Source organism: Genypterus blacodes, unplaced genomic scaffold (assembly GCF_046128005.1).
Source record: "Genypterus blacodes isolate CSIRO-AG114 ecotype Tasmania unplaced genomic scaffold, CSIRO-AGI_Gbla_v1 ptg000021l_1, whole genome shotgun sequence".
In the NCBI taxonomy this organism is placed as follows: Eukaryota; Metazoa; Chordata; class Actinopteri; order Ophidiiformes; family Ophidiidae; genus Genypterus; species Genypterus blacodes.
The window spans coordinates 10,758,890-10,778,416 of NW_027466834.1; positions in this window are offsets into that span (position 1 = coordinate 10,758,890).

Below are 19,527 nucleotides of genomic sequence, written 5' to 3' on the forward strand. Positions count from 1 at the left end.
AAAAAATCATACTGGAATCAAATAGCTCAGGCTGTGCTGTGTAACTTAGTCATGACGTGCCTCCTATAAACACCAGACTAAGCCTTTGTGCAAGAACAGATAAACCTGATTACGAGAAACTCAATTGTGATTTGTCAGACAGGTCAATATTAGCTAACAAACAGAGACAGGCAGATACAACTATCTTAGTCAATTTACTTTGGTTCACGGTGGTCTGTGTATCGTCTATTTCCATGGTGACATTCGGAACATTTATGTTTAGTTTTTCAGCCAACAATATCTGTCAAGGGGCAATAAAGACACATATTACCAGCTTGTCCTCGGAATGCCCTTTGGACGGATATGAACTAGTCTCCAAGATACTCTGTGCATGTAAACACATTGACTGTGGGTGGAGATGGGGGAGTTAGATTTACAAAAAACCCTCTGTGGCACAGTCAGGGAGGGAGGAACTAGGTGGTTGAAATAGTTAAAGATCACAGGCCTGAAGACTAGCAACCAGATTCCTTCTTACATTTCTCAGCGAACCAGATCTCCTTCAACATCAAACTGTGTGGGGGTGCATCAGACAGTGACTGAGCTGAGCATGTCAGCATGGGCCTAACTATGAGACTGTAATCATCACTATGGCCGAACCCTCCCAACACTTCAAAGACAATAGCGGAGGAGGGACATACATCAGGTTCTCAAGTCATCTGCTCTGATGGATGTTAAGGCTCTTGTGATGGGGGATATCCTCCTCAGAGGAAACAGAGGCCAGCAGGTCAGCTTTGTGGTCGACATGAAACGGGGGTAGACATACAGTGTGTGTGTGTGTGTGTGTGTCTGTGTGTGTCTGTGTTTATCTATTTTGACTCCAGAACTCTAAATCAACCATTTTAGCCCGCATTTGATATGGAACAACTTTTCAAATAGTTCACAAATGTGACTTTATGACACTACAAACACTAACATAAGCCTGAGACCATCATTTTAGTAAACAATCCCTAATGTTCTGGTTTGGAGAATGAGCAGTGAAAAGAAAGATCAGAACATCAGAACAAAAATGGTATTTGGTTTATCACAACTGTCCTTCAAAATCTGAAAATTAGCATTGCTTATCGGAAGAAGGGCGCCTGGTTCAATTAGAAATGCAAATACTGACAGATCCTCAAAGCTGTAAACAGAAGACTTAAAACAATCTCTGTGTTTAAATTACACAAAGACAAGAGGTACATTGTTTGTACCCCTAACACACCGCTCGTGTATTTCAACAATGTGTCAGAACAAAGGTGGTGTCCATTTCAGTCAGTGTTGGAGAAACATGCTACACTGGCACAGAGTTTATGTACTTGGCGATGGCATATTGCATTCCGAAATACATGAAAAAACACATAGAAAAGATGTAAACAGCAGAAAAAGGCTGATATAAAAGCTATACCGCCAGACTGTGTGGGAGGACATTACCCAGGGAAGGTCTGGCGGGCTCTGAATCTGGACAGTGAGACAGGCTGGGGCAGCAGTCCCTCGCAGCGTTACCAAACCACATACATGTGTGGGGACAAATGAGCAAATATCTTCTGCCAAATTCTCCATCCAAAGCCAAAAGGGAGCTGCTCGTACTGGAAGCCGATGGTATGACTAAGCCTGAGTGTACTTGATGAGTCGACGTAATGGCAGGGGGAGCAAACCGGTGTGTGCCTGCGCTGTTTGTTTGTGTACTCTACTGTGGCACAATGGTGGTCAGGCTTCTCAATATAAGTGGTCATGGTGGTGTCTGGCCCAGACGGGAGAGAGGGTATGGGGCTGATGGGAGTTTAGCCCATGAGTTGGCGAGGCGCGCCGATTCCAGACAGAGACCAGAGGACCTCAGGAGGCACGTGCTCGGCTGACTCCTGCTCTCACCCACTCCCTCTTTTTCCTGGCGTCCTACCCTGACTTCTACCGCAACACATGTTATAGGATATAAGTGAGTTCTTTTAATAAATTTGGGGGTATTTATTTTTTTCCTCTATTTTACAAACCACTGTTCCTCATTACCATAAACACAAAAATGTTTCTTTTACATTGGTAATACCAACTTGGAGTGGTTTATTCTCCTCTCCCAGAAATTCTCATTGCACTACATTTCAAGTGTGGATGTCAAAAGATGAGATGCAAAAGATGGTAATTTGTTTCAGGCATGACTCTGATCATATAAATGTAAGTAAACCACAGCCGTCTTAATGGATAACCTCTTAAAAACTCTTTCACATTAATGCTTTCTTATTTTGCTTTTAATGGAATTTGCAAAGCGGTGTTTCTTCAAAGTCCAATAGATGGCAGGCACATACAAGGCACTGCTACACGGCCAAAGAGCTCTAACAGTGTATCTCCCTGAACAACTGTCACCACCTTGCATTACAATGGCAAACACAGCCAACTAAGACCAATGTTTTCTTTTTTCTTTTCACTAAAAGCCTCTCACGAATCCAACATTTTATCCAGTCAGACAGGCTTTCCAATAAAATCAGAATTGACTTAAATTTCTGTCTATTATTTTTTATTGTTTGGGGACCGAAATATTGCATCATTAAATTCCTATATATTTCTGCTTTAAGCCATAAAATGTTTTGGAATGTACAAAAGCATTGTGTGGGAGTTTGGTCCTAATGGGACATTCCCTCAAATTCCGATCTTAAATGATTGGTTTTGGCACAAGTATATATTTTTAACACATAGTTTACAGATTTTCTGATATGAGACTCTATGAGTGTTACACTGATAGACAGTCTACAATTACACAGGGGCTCCACCTTGACCCTGACAAAAAACACACCGTACACACAAGTGTGCCCATCCATAACTTAAACGTTACCATTTATAACCACTGCTTAACTCAACCTGCTGCCAGAGTACACAGTGGATCAATCACATTTAGAAATACAGACCAGGACTGAACTCATGAAAATTCAGTGTGCAGTCTCTGTGTTGTTACAAGAAGCACTGTGCTGCTGCTTAAAACCCTGTGACGTCTGTAGTGCTTAAGTGGATGCATATCATAGGAGAGAAAGGGGAAATAAATTCAACCACATGTAACCGTGGTGTGATGGCTACCTAAAATACATTGTGACCTTTGAATGAAAGTCGTATGATGAAATAGGCAATTTTAACATGGACTGTATTAGTTACACATTTGGTCAACTTTTATTGCCTGTTATGTCATTTAAACAAATGTGTTCTTCATAATGTGTTTTGGTTTTTTTAAAAAGAGGAAAGTACCTCTATTCCATGACACAATTCTACATGATCTTGTAAAAGGCATATATCTTCATGATTGCCATGGTAAGGCTCCAATGTCATTTTCCATTTAAGATAAGATAAGATCAGTTAAGATAAGATAAGATACAAAAAAAACCTGCAAACTTTTATATCTAAAATATTAATAAAAAACGGTAGTATGAATAATTGGCATCGGTAGATTATCTGAATAAAATCAATAAATAAATGCATATTGCACAAATTGTATTTTTAGCAAATGTGTTGGAAATGTGTTGTATTGTGGTTTTTCAACATTTCTGACAGTCTAATGCTCCCAATTGCTATTGCTCACTAGATTACTACAATGCACTCAAACTACAAAATCATCATAGAATTGTTGGCTGAAATTTGAAACCTGCTTAAAAATGTAGCAGCCCCTGGAAGACCCAAGACTGGGTCAAGGTGTGTCTCTGGATCGCTCACAATTGGCACAAGAGTCCCTTTCTGCACTCAGAAACGCTGGTCTAGCGGTGAGGGTCGACCCTTGAGGACTGTCACTGTATACTGCGAGGAGGACCATGATCTCACAAGGCTTCACTGACATCACTGGCCTCCAGACCTCAAATATTTGAGTTGTTCCTCAAAGTGAAAATGAGCATGGAGATTATTGTGTCTGCCAGAGTTTTGTTTTGTCTGTGGCTGTGTACACACATCCAACTGTCGCCCCTCAGTGGACACCGTGTACTGTCTCAGATTTCTTAGCGTCTCTCAGCAGTAGGGAAAGACCAGATAAATGTTTTATTTTTTGTAAAAACTGTGAGTTGTCACTGAGTTTAAGCATTTTGTTACAAGAGAAACATTACATAGCGTATGTTTTGATTTGTGGTGTCATGCATCAACTTACTTTGCACCTGCCCTTAGAGTTTGACAAGTACAGTCGTCACATATGCTGATTGAAATCACAACCAGTAATTCATCACTAAAATCACTCAGCGGAATTTGGAATGGACAGTGTGTAGTTATAACTGTTGAGTTTCTGTTGTAAGAGACACTTGGATTGTTTACATGTACGTAAATGGGAGGTTTAGCCTTAGAAAACCCAAATGTTAAACAGTGTAAGTACACTTCAGTATGACAAAAAGGATCTTAATTATCTAACATAAAATATGTCAAAGATAAGATTTGATCTAATGTAGTTGGACAGGGGGGTTTCAGTCATAAATTAAATGCTTTGGCTCAATGTTAATTCTATGAACCTCAGACGAAAAGAAAAAATGTCTGTTTGATATAAATACTATTTTGTGTTTGTAATTGCAAAGCTTGATTCCAGAGAGCACATCTGTATGTCATTGTTTCTAAACCGCTGTCTCTGCACACAGCTGAATGTTGAGAACAGAGATTCAGAGAATTAATTATCCATGTTCAGAGGCATCAACATTTCTGTCAAGGGGGGAAAAGGACATAAAGTGTCAAACGCAAAAATCTTCAGCTGGTGACATTCGCAATCTGTTTGCCTTCTTTCCTATGAACATTATTGGATCTTCTTTAAGGCTCATTTTTCTCTGCATGACTGCTTGATGATTTAGCTTTCCAGTAACCGCACTGAGGCAAAGGTCATGAGTGGATGGCCTTTTAATCTGCCAAACTGGCGTGAAGCTGTTCTAAATGACTAAAATATGGATAAGCATTGTCAATAATAAGTAATATTTTATATTTCCTTTCTCAATAGCACATTTTGTTCCTTTGTACCTTCAGAGGGGCCAGTGAAATCCATCAAAATGTTTGTGTTTTGGTTTGTAGTTCACACAAAGTGGGTTTTGTTAATGATTACCAACTACAGTAAGGGGGCCTGAAGTGTAGGTCTGTGAAGGTAATGCATCTTCATCACATGACTTTTCTTTCCAGAGTCTGTAAACAATCCCACTATTGACTTTGCAGTCACCCCTGCAAACACACACACACCTTCTTCACAAAACAGTAAAATGCCAACAAAATGGACTGCACTGTACATGTGGCCTACATTGCCTGATCGGCCGTTGTTTCCTGTCACATTTGAGTGAAATAAATAGATTAAGGCCTTTTGATTTTGACCTATTAGTGTGAGGTTCAGACAACCCAGAAGCATTTCAGACTGCATTTCCTGTGTATATGATGATGTTATAGCAACCGTGTGGAAGACAGACTTGACTTGTTGTGCGGTAGGGACAAAGCAGATGCAGCAGATGAGGTTGGGGTTAAAATCTAGTTAAGCTGTAGGAGACTCTGGAAGCCATTGAGAAATCAATCTCTGAGTTCTTCAGTCCATACTTTGCCCTGGGTTATTCTCTATCCCCTCACTCGCCTTCCTTTCTGATCCTTTGTTGTGGTCACTGGGACAATCGGTTACAGCCCAACGAAATGGAAACCACTCAGTCAGTTCCCTGCTATGGCAAACTATTAAACAGAAGATCCAGTTACTATGACCAGTCTGGGAAAGGAGGCATCTTCAAGGGAGATTTAGTTCCTCAGAGTGCTTCGCAAATATCCCAGTCAACAGAAAACATTCATACATCTTGTCAAGATCACTTACAACATTTCACCCAGTGGATTTGCTCATATTACAGCGACTACCGAGAAATGAGCTTTTACATAATGATTACACTGTAGATTACATCCAGAGTTGTTTTCTTTATTTCAGTGTAAATGTTGTGATTTAACCAACTGTTCCCCCAATATCTCATGTGCATTTGGGATTTCAGGTTGGAGTGGTAGAGGCGTTACTCCCAAAACGATCAAAGAAACTGCACAAGACAAACACAACAATGATGATACACTGAATAAACAACATTCCCGCCGGAAACCCAATACAACTTCTTCCTGTGAATTGGTCTGTCTGCGTGTCTCGCTGAAGCAACAATGGTGATTTCTGTTTGAGTCTTGTGGGTTCTAACCCCAGACCCTGTCTCCCCATTGGAGCGACAGAAATGGAGGGCCGTGGTCGCCTCAGATGGTTTGTTTCCACAGTCCCTGCTCAATGCTATCCTGGCCATGATAGGACCATCTGCCTTCTCAATTAAAAAGGCATATTTATGCTCCACATTTGTTTGTGCTCACAGATAATTTTTGTAATAAAACTCAGACTTTCTGGTATTTCTTGGATTCCTGGGTGATGACATTGTGCTTTGCTTTTCGGGCTTGCGGCTGTTTCCCGTGGAAAATGTAGCTTGCAGAAACTACTGTAGCTGTTTTCTGGTGTGTCTGTGGGATGTAATGAAGAATAGAATGAGTCTTGCCGATGTTCTCTCTGCCACAATTAAGAGCAGACCCACTGTGTGATGGGGAACGCACAAGATGAAGAAGCAGCCTTTGCTGTCTCCTCTGAGAAAGTGGATATGGGACAAAGGTCTAGTGTTTCATCCCGGCAAACACAGTCATCCATAATGCTTATGTCTACTGCATTCTCTTTTTCTAATAATCCTTCAGTCACTGTACTGTCTCAAATGTTTCAGACTGTGTTTTGTGGAGCCAAATCAACATTTTTACAGGGACAGTGACAGAAACCAATGAAAATATTTATGTATTCAAGGATGTAGATGTCCTTCTGTATAGTCTCCAAATATGATTTCCAGAATCTGTGTGCGTACGTTGTGGATTTGGCATTGGCTTTCTTTTGGACAACTTTAGACTGTCCTGTACGCTCAATGGACCACACACAGCACTTTGCCCTAAGCACGTTCTGGCCAGCGCCCACGTGCCTAGGCACCAAGAGTGGGAAGAGGTTGGTTAGGACAATGAATGCTGGTCAGTCTTTCAACCAGTATGGTCCACCAGATGGTTCAGGAAACCACCCATTTGTTATCAGGAAGGAGTTATGGTGATTGAAATACATCACCATTGAAACTTAAAGAAGCAATTTTAAATCTAACCTATATTTTTGTCTTGTGTTTAATGCTTATAACTCTTTAGAAAACAAATCACAAAAACACAGCAAAGCAAACAATTGTTCTAGACACCTTCACCGTGAGATTCCATGTGTTAAAAGAAAAAAACTATCATTATAAATGAAAATACTGGTAAAAACCAATACAAATAACAATAACGAACATGACATTTTTGTACTTTTATATCAATAACTTTCCAAAGGCACATATTTCACCCTAGAAACAATGCATTTGTTTTCCTAATGCTCCTGTCTGAATCTGTACCAAAGTTGAGCTATCTAGGCCATGGGGAACCTATTTTACACAAGCTTTTACTAAAGTGTAGTCTTTTTGTGAAAGTGTGCGGTGAGTACTGTTCAGGAAAGGTTAAAATAAGTTTTATAAGTCACATATTTACCAAAACAAAGCTCAAAACCTATTCTAAGTTCCTTCTTGCAGGAGAGCTGTCTCTGCTCTGTGACCTACTTTACACAGGCTTCAGGCCCTTTAAATGTGGGCTCGGTCAACCTGAGCTGGCGGAAGGCGTATCTACAGGAAACAACATCCGATTGGAGCAAAGCAAGATGTCAATCGAGAGCTTAGAAGCTCTACTATTGGATGAAATCGCCGTCAATCTGCAGGTGAGACACTCGAAGTGATAGGTCAGTTTTTCTGTCTGTCAGCTGTTTGCTAGCTGAATGCTGGTGCCAATGTCGGCCATTACAAGTCTGCTGGAGAACATTACAGGACACTACAAGCTTCAAAATGACAAAGTGAGTGTGCATATGTATTCCATATTTTGGCTTGGTTATGGCTGCTTTAACTCCATGTCAAAGTTTATATGCCCTGCTGCTGTAGATCTACTGTTGTTGTGCTTGGTCAGCTTCTGTGTGATTGTGTGATGCTAGACGCTACGTAGCCCTATGTAGCCAAATGTACCTATGGCTGAAAACATGATGAACATTCAGCTTTATTGTTGATTTTGGGTAACAAAATGTGTTTCATGAACAGCTGAAATCATCCTGCTCATTTCTACTCTTCTGGGTTGTCTTCTCATTGTTCCTGTTCTCCTTGTTGTGATGTATATTCTGTTACATTGTGATGTTTCTCCAGAGTTTAGTAGGTTTTCCTGGTTTCTGCTGAAGTATTTTGTTCTTTAGTGGACTAACTTTGGAATTATTATTATTATTTGCAAAAGCATTTTGAGTTTTGGACAGTTGTTGCTGTTGTCAGCATTTGGGTTTGTTGTATTTGTGTTTCCCCATTTGCTCCATTTTGGATAATTGATTTTATTAATAAAGGACTGCTTTTCACTTTAAACATGGCACCCTGCAATTGAGTCCACACCTTTGCACCCTTCAGTGATCTGTGACACTGGAGGGTGATGCATCTCAAGGAGCCGTATAGAGTCCTCATTAGGAAATGCTTGCAGTGGTGAGGGGTCTTACTGCCTGATGATCTTAACATGTGACTCCAGAGTTGTGGCTTTTTGCTGGTTTTTCTCAAGAGAGTCATGGATGTAAGACCGCCCTCTGCATTTTGATGCTTCAAGTCTCCTTTCCACCATTATGAATGAAGCATGGCACCATCTGGCTTGGGGGATTAAAACCATAATGTAGTGGCATGTGATTTTTCTCCATTTCTTTTGGAGAATTGACCTCAACCTCTGAAAAACAACCGTACCATCTTTGGGGATATCCCCCAGCTGTCATCTATCGGCAGTCACCACTGACTGAAATCCATAAACAAGCTGAATACTTGGTGAATGAGTGCTCCACTAAAGTGCAAACCAAAACCGTATAACGGTGCTGACACTGTCTTCTCAAAGGCGTGATGACTCTTCCCTCAATGGCTCACTTTCCTTATTTTTTTATGTAAACCCTTTACATTTCAGTGGCTCTTCTGCTAATGCCGCTGTGTCTCAGTATCAAGCCAGATGTGAGCTGATATTTGTTTGCTATTTACATTAGATTAGAATGTAAATTATATGTTAGGAAACACAGTGTTGTTTTTGTACATATGCAACAGATCCACATGTAGTGTGCCAACAGAAAAAAAACGACTTTTCCTGACATATTTCTCCCACAAACATGAAATTGTATCATCCTTAATAGAGCAGTTTCAAGTACCTTCCATCCAAGAAACATACACCTCTGGTAGATCAGAAATTGTCATGTTGGGCATTAATTTTCAGCTTTGCATGTATTAGCTCTTTCCATTGGAGGATCTGCCGTTTCATAAACATACAGCGTCTCTCAGGGTTTTATAATTGTGTTGTTCATACTGCATCATGCAATCACCCATAAGCCAGGTCGAGTGTAGTGCCATGAATGGTAAGAGGAATATGTGAGCGGTAAACATAAGAAGGTCTGCTCCATTGACAGGAATTCCACTCTCTGCTGCTGCTGTGAAACATGGCATACCTAATTGTACAGTGGTCACCCACTAGGTCTAAATAGGGTTCAAGACCACACAGAACGATGCAAGCCCACTGGAGGAAACTCTCAGAGACACAGGAAGAGAGGGTGAGCTTCCTTCCATGATTGTTTTACTTTAGGGAGATCCATCTCCACATGGTATCCAAATCCAGCGTTCTCTGTTTATTTCAGTGTTTTATTCCTACGCCACTGTTCTACGTATACCAACAATGGACGTCATGCAACACAAACTGTAATGCAGAATTTTCATTCTTGCAATTGAAATATTTTTGATTTGTCACATAAAGCAGTTAAAATGCCGCACCTGCAATAAATCAGTTCTTAAATAATTTGTTCTGTGATTGACTGAGGACAAAATATTGCCACTGACACCTGTGAATGTGTTTTGTAAGGCAGATTTAGATGCTAATAAAAGCAGGTTGTCTGTGGTGTCTCATGGTGAGGACCTGGAGGACCAATGTGCATTGACCTCTACTAGAAACAACAGCTTCATGTCCAGTTGAGTTAGAGGTGAAGATTTATGAAGTGATAAGTACTGAACCTTCTCTAGAGGCTATGCTGTTCCCCTAAACGCTCAACAAAAAAGGGAAAACAAGTGCTGTCTTCATGAGCACACACAGCTTATACTCCATCAACTGGCCAGCCCAAGTTTAGATCCCCCAAACCCCCCACCCCCCCTGCTAATGACACATTCAAATTAGCTGTGGTTAGGGTTTTCTTCAAATACACAGCTAGATTCACACAAATTCTTCTCCCCACCTCACCTCTCTCTGGTCTGGCCCAAGAAAACCACATGCCGGGGTCACTGCGCTCTCCTTACGCCAAACCAGACCCATAATTTTGCTTTTGTTTCAGATGTAGCCTCAAAGCCTGAAATATAAAGACCCGGGGCGGCCTGGGAAGGTCAGTCTGGAGAGAGCAAGAGTAAGATAGTGAATGGGAAAGAGAGGATGAAAGAAGAGTAAGAGTGAAAGAGTGGGACAGAGAAATATGGAGGAACCCAGAACTCAAGACCACTGGTGAGAGTGGAGCTGTTTCCAATATGGTGAGGAAGCCTTTATTATACTCTATGTGTGTGTGTGTGTGTGGACAGGAAGACGTATGAAACGAGTACAGCTTGCCAAACCACTGGCCATTACTGACCATTGCTGACCATTACACTCAATGAGCTTTAACTATTTTCGATCCAGGTTAACACAGCACATTCACACTTGATCACGTGACACCTCAATGTTCCAAAGCTACATCATTTGCGAACCGCATAGTTCTAAAAATATCAAAATTTCCCCTAAAATGTAGCTTTGTTTTCGATGTGTCAGACTATCCCTTCTAGCGAAACTGCTCTTGCGAACATGAATAGATGTATGCATTGTTAAATTGGCCACTTGTGTGCTCACTATCCTTGCATTGATGTTTTTTAATAGCCTCATATAAATATGATTTGTCACAAGTCTTTCCAACAATGACAGCATGTTTACTGTCACTCTTTATTAAGGTCAAACCAGCTGACGTTCAGGATGGACAAACCAGAACTTCTGTCATAAAGAGACAACTTTTCTCGCATATGCCACCTTCAGTCAAAATCAAAAAAGGTCATAATGCAGACACCATAAGTTTTCCATTGTGAAAAATTGTGAAGAGTGGAGGTGGTGTGGGGGTGAAAGAATTGGAACCCAAAAACCTCAACCTCCTTTTAAGAAAAACAAACCAGTTTTGTTTGAGAGACAGCTTGTGCATTATACTTCCCTGACCTCAGGAAGCTTTCCCTTTCGGTCCAGCTTTAGACACGCTGTTCCACCATCAGGGGACCAGGCAAGAGCTATGACACTTATGACGGCCAAACTACAGTGTGGCCCTGCCCGCAAATCCAGCAACATTTGGCCCCTGGAGCCTTGTTTCGTGAGAAGCCAGCACTCTTACCACAGATGGACAATAACATGGTTTTTGCTTGGCGCACGTTGGTGTTTTGTACATTATGTGATATGCTGCTTGGCCGAGCCTTACCTATTGTAAAAACTCTCTATAATCTCTTAACCTCATGGGGACTTTAAACTGACGTCGAGCAATGGCGAGCCCGACAAGACAAGACTGCACAAAGATTCAGAGTTTCACTTTCACAGAAGTTCACCGTAATACAATGGAAGATTATTGCAATCTAACTCCAAAGCACGTTTTGAAATATGCTATACCCATCATGCAAAACAGGAAAATGTAATACAGTTAGAAAGTGAGAAATACTTGAGCTGAAGTGTATTATAGGTGGGAGGGCTTTATTCCAGTACAGTAACTATTCTGTGGTGCTATCTATTATTCTGCTCCAAGAAGGCCATACATACCTCTCCATCACACAATCTACTGATTTTATCTCCTGCTTGACAGAAATGCCACAGACTAAAACAGTTTTTTTTTTCCTCCAGCATGTTTTTTTTTTTTTTAGGTCTTTGCCTTGTCCAGCCTTGTGCTGTTGGATCAAGTTCCTCGGAAACCTGCTTTGTAGAGAGATGACATCTGGAAGCCTTGATTTCCATTGCTTCCCTTGTAATGGTTTATGTTTTGAGAGCACAGACAAGTCTTATCCTGTCAGGTTTTTATTAAGAACTGTATTAAAGAATCTACAGAGAGGAGTCCATAACGGAGCTGTTAGATAACATATGGGGGAGTTCTGTCATTCAAAGTGAAATGCACTGCAAAGGGATTTTCTGTGCTCTCGTAAATTTTCTTCGCTGCTTGCTACACTGTGCATGTCAACTGTCACGCTGGCTTCTGGCTGGTCAAGCAATGTGTTATTTCCAATGTCAGTGAAATTGCCAAATTGCAGACATGGCATTGTACCATACTTACAAAGTAAATAACTTTCAATGCAGTCTAAAGGCCAAAACTTTAACCCTGAGTGCATTGCTACCTCTGTTGTGAATTGTTTATTTTTAAGAAGATTTGCAGTACCTAATTGTATCTGACAGGGTCCCCTGCGACATGAAACCACACAAGGCATTATATGTTCATAGATTGGAAAGAAATGCACATTTGTCAGCATTATGATTTATTTTGCCTGGGTACGGTAAACAAGGCGAGACAGGCGATTCCTTCCTCTCTGAAACCAAGCATATCAGACTGGATTCCATCCCTCTCCCATTTCATTCCATATTTCGTACAGCCCATTTGAACAATTGTGTTATTATGGCAGTGTAAATAGACCTTTGCACTGGGCAAGACTTCAGGAATGCTGATGATGTGTAAGCTGACACTATGCTGGCCGCAGGAAGCTAAAGCATCATTTATGCTCGAGATTGGTGGCCCCTCAGATAGGTGGGTGGTGTTTATTGCCAGCCAATCATCTGCATAGGCTGTCACAGAGTGATTGGTACAATTGTATCAGTGTCGGCTTGAAATGTATATAATGATCAGTTTGGAATTGCAAATATGCAGTGTACCTCGAGCATATAATAAGCCGACTCCCGAATCCAGTTTTTCTTTTTTATGTTTAAGTCATTTTCCAATCTGATGTTGCAGTGTAGTAATGTAGCCTGTACATACTGTTCAAAATAAATTACCCCATATTCTCTATATGCCACAATAACAATGATGCTATAGAGAATATTATATTAGATCCCACAAATTATCTGCTCCTGAATCGCAAGAAACACCAAACTAACCTCCAACCCTGATCTCCCCCTCTCCGCTGTCCATCAAACCTATCGTTGTTCTGTGTTTTCCCCTTCTTTCTCGCAGTCCATTTGTCTCTCACCCCTGCTAGTCTGTGTGGAAAGTAGTGACATTAATGTTGTGATTCTCACATATAAAGCACCGGTTTGGAAATATTATATGGGCCTCAAATTGACTTTGGGAAATGTTCAACGGAGAACAGATTTTCTGTGTAAACTGCTCACATTACCAGATATCTGTTCTCCCCCAGTTGTCAGAAGAGACGAATTTGGTATAAATCAGCTTGAACATCCGAGACTTGCCAAGTGTATCTTAGCTTTTTCACATCATACATTTCGCTTACACAGCTGACTAAAGCCATAATGATAGAGGCCAAGTGAGTATAATTTACCTGGATCATGTGCTAGCCATTGAATTAACCCTCTCCCCTGGTTCCCCCCGTGCCCTGGCCTTGGCTGCCCTTCCCAAGCCCCCATTAACCTCCGCCTAAGACCCAAAGGAAGCCAAGGAGAAGAATATAGTATTTAAGAACACTTTATAGGCCCTCTTGTATGTAACTCTACTTGCTTTTCAGCTCCTATGTGTTATATTACACGTGCCTGTGCTGTATACATGTTGGACATCTCTTAAAGCTTTCCTTGATTTTCCTATGTACACAATAGATTTTGTCAAACTGCAATAATTTCATACATATTGTATATATGTCTGCCATTTTCCTGTAGCATGTAATTCATAGTAAAAACAAGTTAAACACGAGGAGTGTGTAAGAATGGGGATTGCAGGGCTCTGGGTGTACCTGAAGGACAACCACAGTGTAAATCTTCTCCCCCGAGAAAGGAGATTCAGGATGTGGCTTTGAAAGAAAGCAGAACAGTGTGTGTGTGTGTGTGTGTGTGTGTGTGTGTGTGTGTGTGTGTGTGTGTGTGTGACAGAGAGAGATAGAGAGAAAGACAAAGTGAAAGAGGGAGAAGATGAGATGTGTGTGAGAGTGTATGTGTGAGTATATGTGTGTGTGGTCCTGTTAGAGCGGCGGAAAAATTATTTTTAAGTTCTAGTTCAATATTTGCTTTTCCTTCAAGTTGCCAATGACAATTTTAGAATGAAAGCATAGGACTTAACACTGGTAGGACTTGTGTGCAAATGAGGACTTAGAGCGGATGCTAATGTGTGAGCGTGTGAATGAGTAACAGCATTACAAAATGGAAAGGAGATTTCCCGTGGCTTAAATAGCTTGATGCGGTGATCTACTAAATAACAGGACTAGAAATTGCAACCAATTAATGTAGGGTTTATCCACGAATCAGTGTTTAAATGTTTTAGAATTGATGTTGAGTAAATACACAGACACAGCTGCAGACATCACAAATGAGTAACTTGGCATCCATATCATTATAGCAAAACCACCCAAACAAAACCCAGGTTTGTATAGTTAACTTGACCAATGTGGGCAGTTCTCTGTTTAGTTAGCTTGTTGCATTACAAAGCTTCATGTACACTTCCAGCCCTGAAAAGGAAGTGTCCTCCTAGGAAATCAGTTGTGATGATACCACAATGCACTTCATAGGGCTGCGTTCATGAAACATTAAGGAACAATGAGAAATAATGGGAGTGTGAGTTGGAATTTCAGTTGAGTAGTAGTTTCAGGTCTATTGTAATTCACAAATCGTCACACTGAAACCATTTCATAACTCAAAAGTTAGGGTTGGGCAAGTGGGCTCACTGAGACTTAATCACAAGGTGGCTGCTGTCCACAATTCCCTCTGTATGTTTTTAATTATTTTTAAGGATATGATTATGTTTAGTATTACAATTTGTAGTCTCTGTAGTGTACGAGCATTTAGATTTTTTAGAGCTTGTCTTTACGCACCCAGACAAAGAACAGAAGCAATGCAGTAACCCTACAGGACAACTAAGGTCTGTCGCCTGTTTAGGATACTAAAGCAAAGATGTTTACACAAGCTGTGTTCATAAGTACTGAATTTATTAACCCGTTTACATAGGCTACTCAAGCATATCCATCCGACTCTACTCACCCCGTCCACATGCATGTAGCTAGCTATTCAAATTTGTCCAGCAATTCACAAAAGGTGTAAAATGGTGTATCCTCTTCGGGGTCAGCCCTATGTTCCCTCAGCCCAATGGTCCCACAGCCCTATGTTCCCTCATTTCTAAGATTTTTTTCAAAATTAGGCCCTATGTTCCCTCAGCCCTATGTTCCCTCATTTCTAAGAGTATTTCAAAATTAGGCCCTATGTTCCCTCATTTCTAAGATTTCTTTCAAAATTAGGCCCTATGTTCCCTCAGCCCTATGTTCCCTCATTTCTAAGATTTTTTTCAAAATTAGGCCCTATGTTCCTTCAGCCCTATGTTCCTCATTTCTAAGATTGTTTTCAAAATTAGGCCCTATGTTCCCTCATTTCTAAGGGTTAGGGTTAGGGTTAGAGTTAGGGTTAGGGTTAGGGTTAGGGAACATAGGGCTGAGGGAACATATGGCCTAATTTTGAAAAAAATCTTAGAAATGAGGGAACATAGGGCCTGATTTTGAAAACAATCTTAGAAATGAGGGAACATAGGGCTGTGGGACCATTGGGCTGAGGGAACATAGGGCTGTGGGAACATAGGGCTGAGGGAACATAGGCATGCTCCCTCCTCTTCAGTATAAAACTGTCATCACAGCGCTCATCAGACTACTTAACAGGGTTATTGGTGCTTAGACATGTTTGAATATTTGATAATTTACCTTCGATTCCCCAATTCACACACAATTAGCTAGCGCTGGTGGGCGATAAGACTCAAATAAAAATAACTGCACAAACCAAAGCTGACGGCTCACTTAAGGACTATTGTAGTATAAACACTGAAGCATTGAATTCATGATTCCACTGGGAAGCAACACAAAACCCTATGCAGCTTGGAGTTACTTTCCGCTCATTGTTTTGCTTATGTGGACCGACAAAACCAATGCGTGCAGCCGTTACATTTTACACGTGGGTTGTGTAAAACAGTAGGCAGCTGCTCACAGCAGTGGACCTAATACGAGCTAACTGAACAGGACTTGCCCAGTGTGAAATGGCAGAGACCCAAACTAAATGAGTGGCTTGTAAAAAAAGTTTTAAACATTTACCAAGCAAAAAAGAAGCAGATCTTTTTCTCAGCAGGTGGTAGACCAAATTAAGGCTGAAACGCCAGCGAATGCAGACTGTTCCTGTGGCAGACAATGTTTGAATGACCGCTGTGGGAAAAGCACAGGTGTAATTAGTAATGCGAGGCGTGTGGGTGCCAGGTTAGTGTCAACTGTCCACGCCGGCTCACTTGGCCTCCCGACAGACATGACGGAGATGAAACACAGCCGTCGAAAGTTGTTAATTAGTCTACACCTGTGCTTTTCTTGAAATGACCACCGTGAAAACAGTCTACAGAACTTAACATTTAAGTTTTTATGCCAGAAAGAAAGACTCTGCGCTGCTTGTTATGCGAGAACACAGTTGTTGTTGATGACTTTAGCCCAAAATAACCAAATAAGCTAGCGGCCCACTGCTGTGTTATGTAGAGTTAATGAACCATAGTTGTCAGGAAGCTAATGTTAGTTTTAGCTAGTTATTGCCTGAATCTTCTCTTCTCCAGCTCTGAATTTGATTCCGAGTTGTAAAATGGAGCATGATTTGCAAAAGGAAAACTGATGATAACTATTCATTTGAATTGTTTGAAAGTTTCCTGAACCATCCTTGGCTAATTGGCTCTGCTAGTTTGACTGTCAAATGAACCATTATGGCTCCTCTGTCTTCATTCAAAGAGACCACATCATCAACAATCATTCTTGCTTTCAGCTGCACGGCACTGGAAATTCAGAAATACTCTATGTTCAGATACTGTGACTGTATTAAGCAGTATGTTCTACATTCACCAAACTAATGCATCCAACAGACTGGTCTGCAGCGATCTCATGTACTGTTAGTTATATGCACGTCATTCTGTGGGAGATGAGCATAAGTTTATGAACTCCACAATGTGGAAGCAGCTTTTCAATTTGTCCAGAAAATATACGTATTAGATTTACCATAATGTTGATGTGAAATAAATACGCAGTATCCAATAGGATATGGAATAACCAATTTCCTTCATTTTTCTGGACTTCACCATAATGTATTTTCAAGATATAGAGATTTGTACTCCTGCAAATACACTTAAACTTAATAATCAATACTATTTCATGCCAGTATCAAATGCATTTAGTGATACTAAGTCCTCTCCTATCCCAAGACACACACAGACACCCACGCAGACAGGAAGTTCATCTCTTCTGGCAAAAATGTTTTCCAGCACCCCCTTAGTGGCTGGATCATCCTTCCCACAGCTCTCTGTAAGGGAATCACTGCGTCTGCTCTACCGTCCTACTGCCAAGGACTCGCAGGCTCCTCATACCAGCGTGTCTCTCAGCACCAACTCTCTCATCCTCCTCCATACTCTGCCAGAAAAGCACCTGAGGGCCCGGCACTCCTCCACAGGTATTTCAGCTGAAAGCTATAATAAATCATTTGCCTTTTGTGTCTCGGCTTTCTCCCTATTTTACTAATGTGTTTTCTCTCCTCCATCATGGTTCCAGAGTTGAAAGAGGTCTACTTTAAGTAGGTGCAGGAGTGTGCTGAGACAGATTCAGTGCTTGCAAGTGATTCTTGCCACTTGTCATCACTCCAATGCCCCATTTCCCCAGGCTGAATAGCACAGGAAGCAGAGTGCTGGAGCGACACTGTGATAAGTCATAGGTAAAAGAGAGGGAGAGAAAGGGAAAAGAATAAGGTTTTCCGAAAATTTTGTAATTGAATATTTGATTCATAGTTTTCTGCTGATTTTTGTGTGCTGACCATATATCAAATGCCAGCAAATTTAGTTGTGGTAAAATGACCCAACAGGGAAGAAAAGCATCGTGTTTATTCAAGGGGAAGAATTTCATATTTTGACCAAATTGACTCTGTATTAGGAACAGCTCAGCAGGGCATGTAAATATAAAAAAGGTTTAATGAAACCATGTGGGACAACAGTTTCCAAAGTACATATTATCTATGGAGAGGTCACAGTGGGAAAGCAGCCCGCCATCCATCTGCGTTGCTTTTGGTGGCCAGACAGTCATGAGCGATCATTGGAATTTTTTGGTCAGAGCTTTGTGTTTGAGCCCAAACTAGTCTGACAACCCCTTTCTCACCTTGTCATCCCCCCATGCACATATACACGCACCGACACAAACACAAGCACACGTGTACACATACTGGTATGCACAGTTGCACGTGAACACACACTGACACATGCACACACTGCCATCCAGCTCAGTGGCTTGGAGCTCTTGCAAAGTTAAATCCGGCTTCTGCATTCTGGGTTGGTGGGAGCGACTTCCTGAAAACAATGGATTGGACTAATCTGCAGATTTACCCATGGATTTGATCAAGGCCCCAGACTCCAAGACAAAGTTTCTTTGACCTCTTGTTAAGATTGTCTCATCTCTTCCTGAGATCACCCACAAACCCTCCCACCCTTGTTCTTTTTATGAATAGAGTGAGAGTGGATTGCCACAGATGCTGTGTGTCTAATTAAACTCTTCTGTTCCACAATCCTCCCTTGCATCTTTCCCTCCATCTTCTCTCTATCTCACAGGCTCACACACACACACACACACACACATATAACCCTCACATTCTCGCTTTCTTTTGGAATTTTTGGCAAAGCGTGTAATGAGAAGGCTCATGCTGATGATTCGCAACAGAGTAAAGCACAGGGGTGTCAGGGTCATATGTCAAAGGTCAATCCCCAGAGGTCAGAGAGAGGCTAATAAGGTGTTTTGTCACTTGGAGAAATGTTTAATCTCCCTGAGAAGGATGCATCTTTCTTTTGGAAAACTTAACAAGTCGCCGCCAGACCCCTCCTTGTCTTCTTTCAAGTCCTCTCCTCTTTGTTGTCCACCCTTTGTACTCCATTTCAACCAGCCAAAAACTCTCTAAAGCTGAGGTTTTGTCAAGGATTAATTTACTGCAACATTTCCTAAATCCTGCTCATCATCTTTCATGGAAAGTTGTCCTGACAGTTTGAATGGCTAACTAGTTGATTCCCGTGAAACAATTAAAATTCCAGCCTTTGGCCCACACTCTCTGAGCTGTCTTGAAGCACAGAGCTTGGTCGGGCTCAGATGCAGCTTTGCTGACAGGAGCCCACTTGATGAGGGTATTATTTTAATGGAAAAGGGTTGCCTATTCATTATGCGCATGTGGCCATCAGTGAGACACAAAGCACAGATAATGACGGGAACCAGAAGCTGGCAA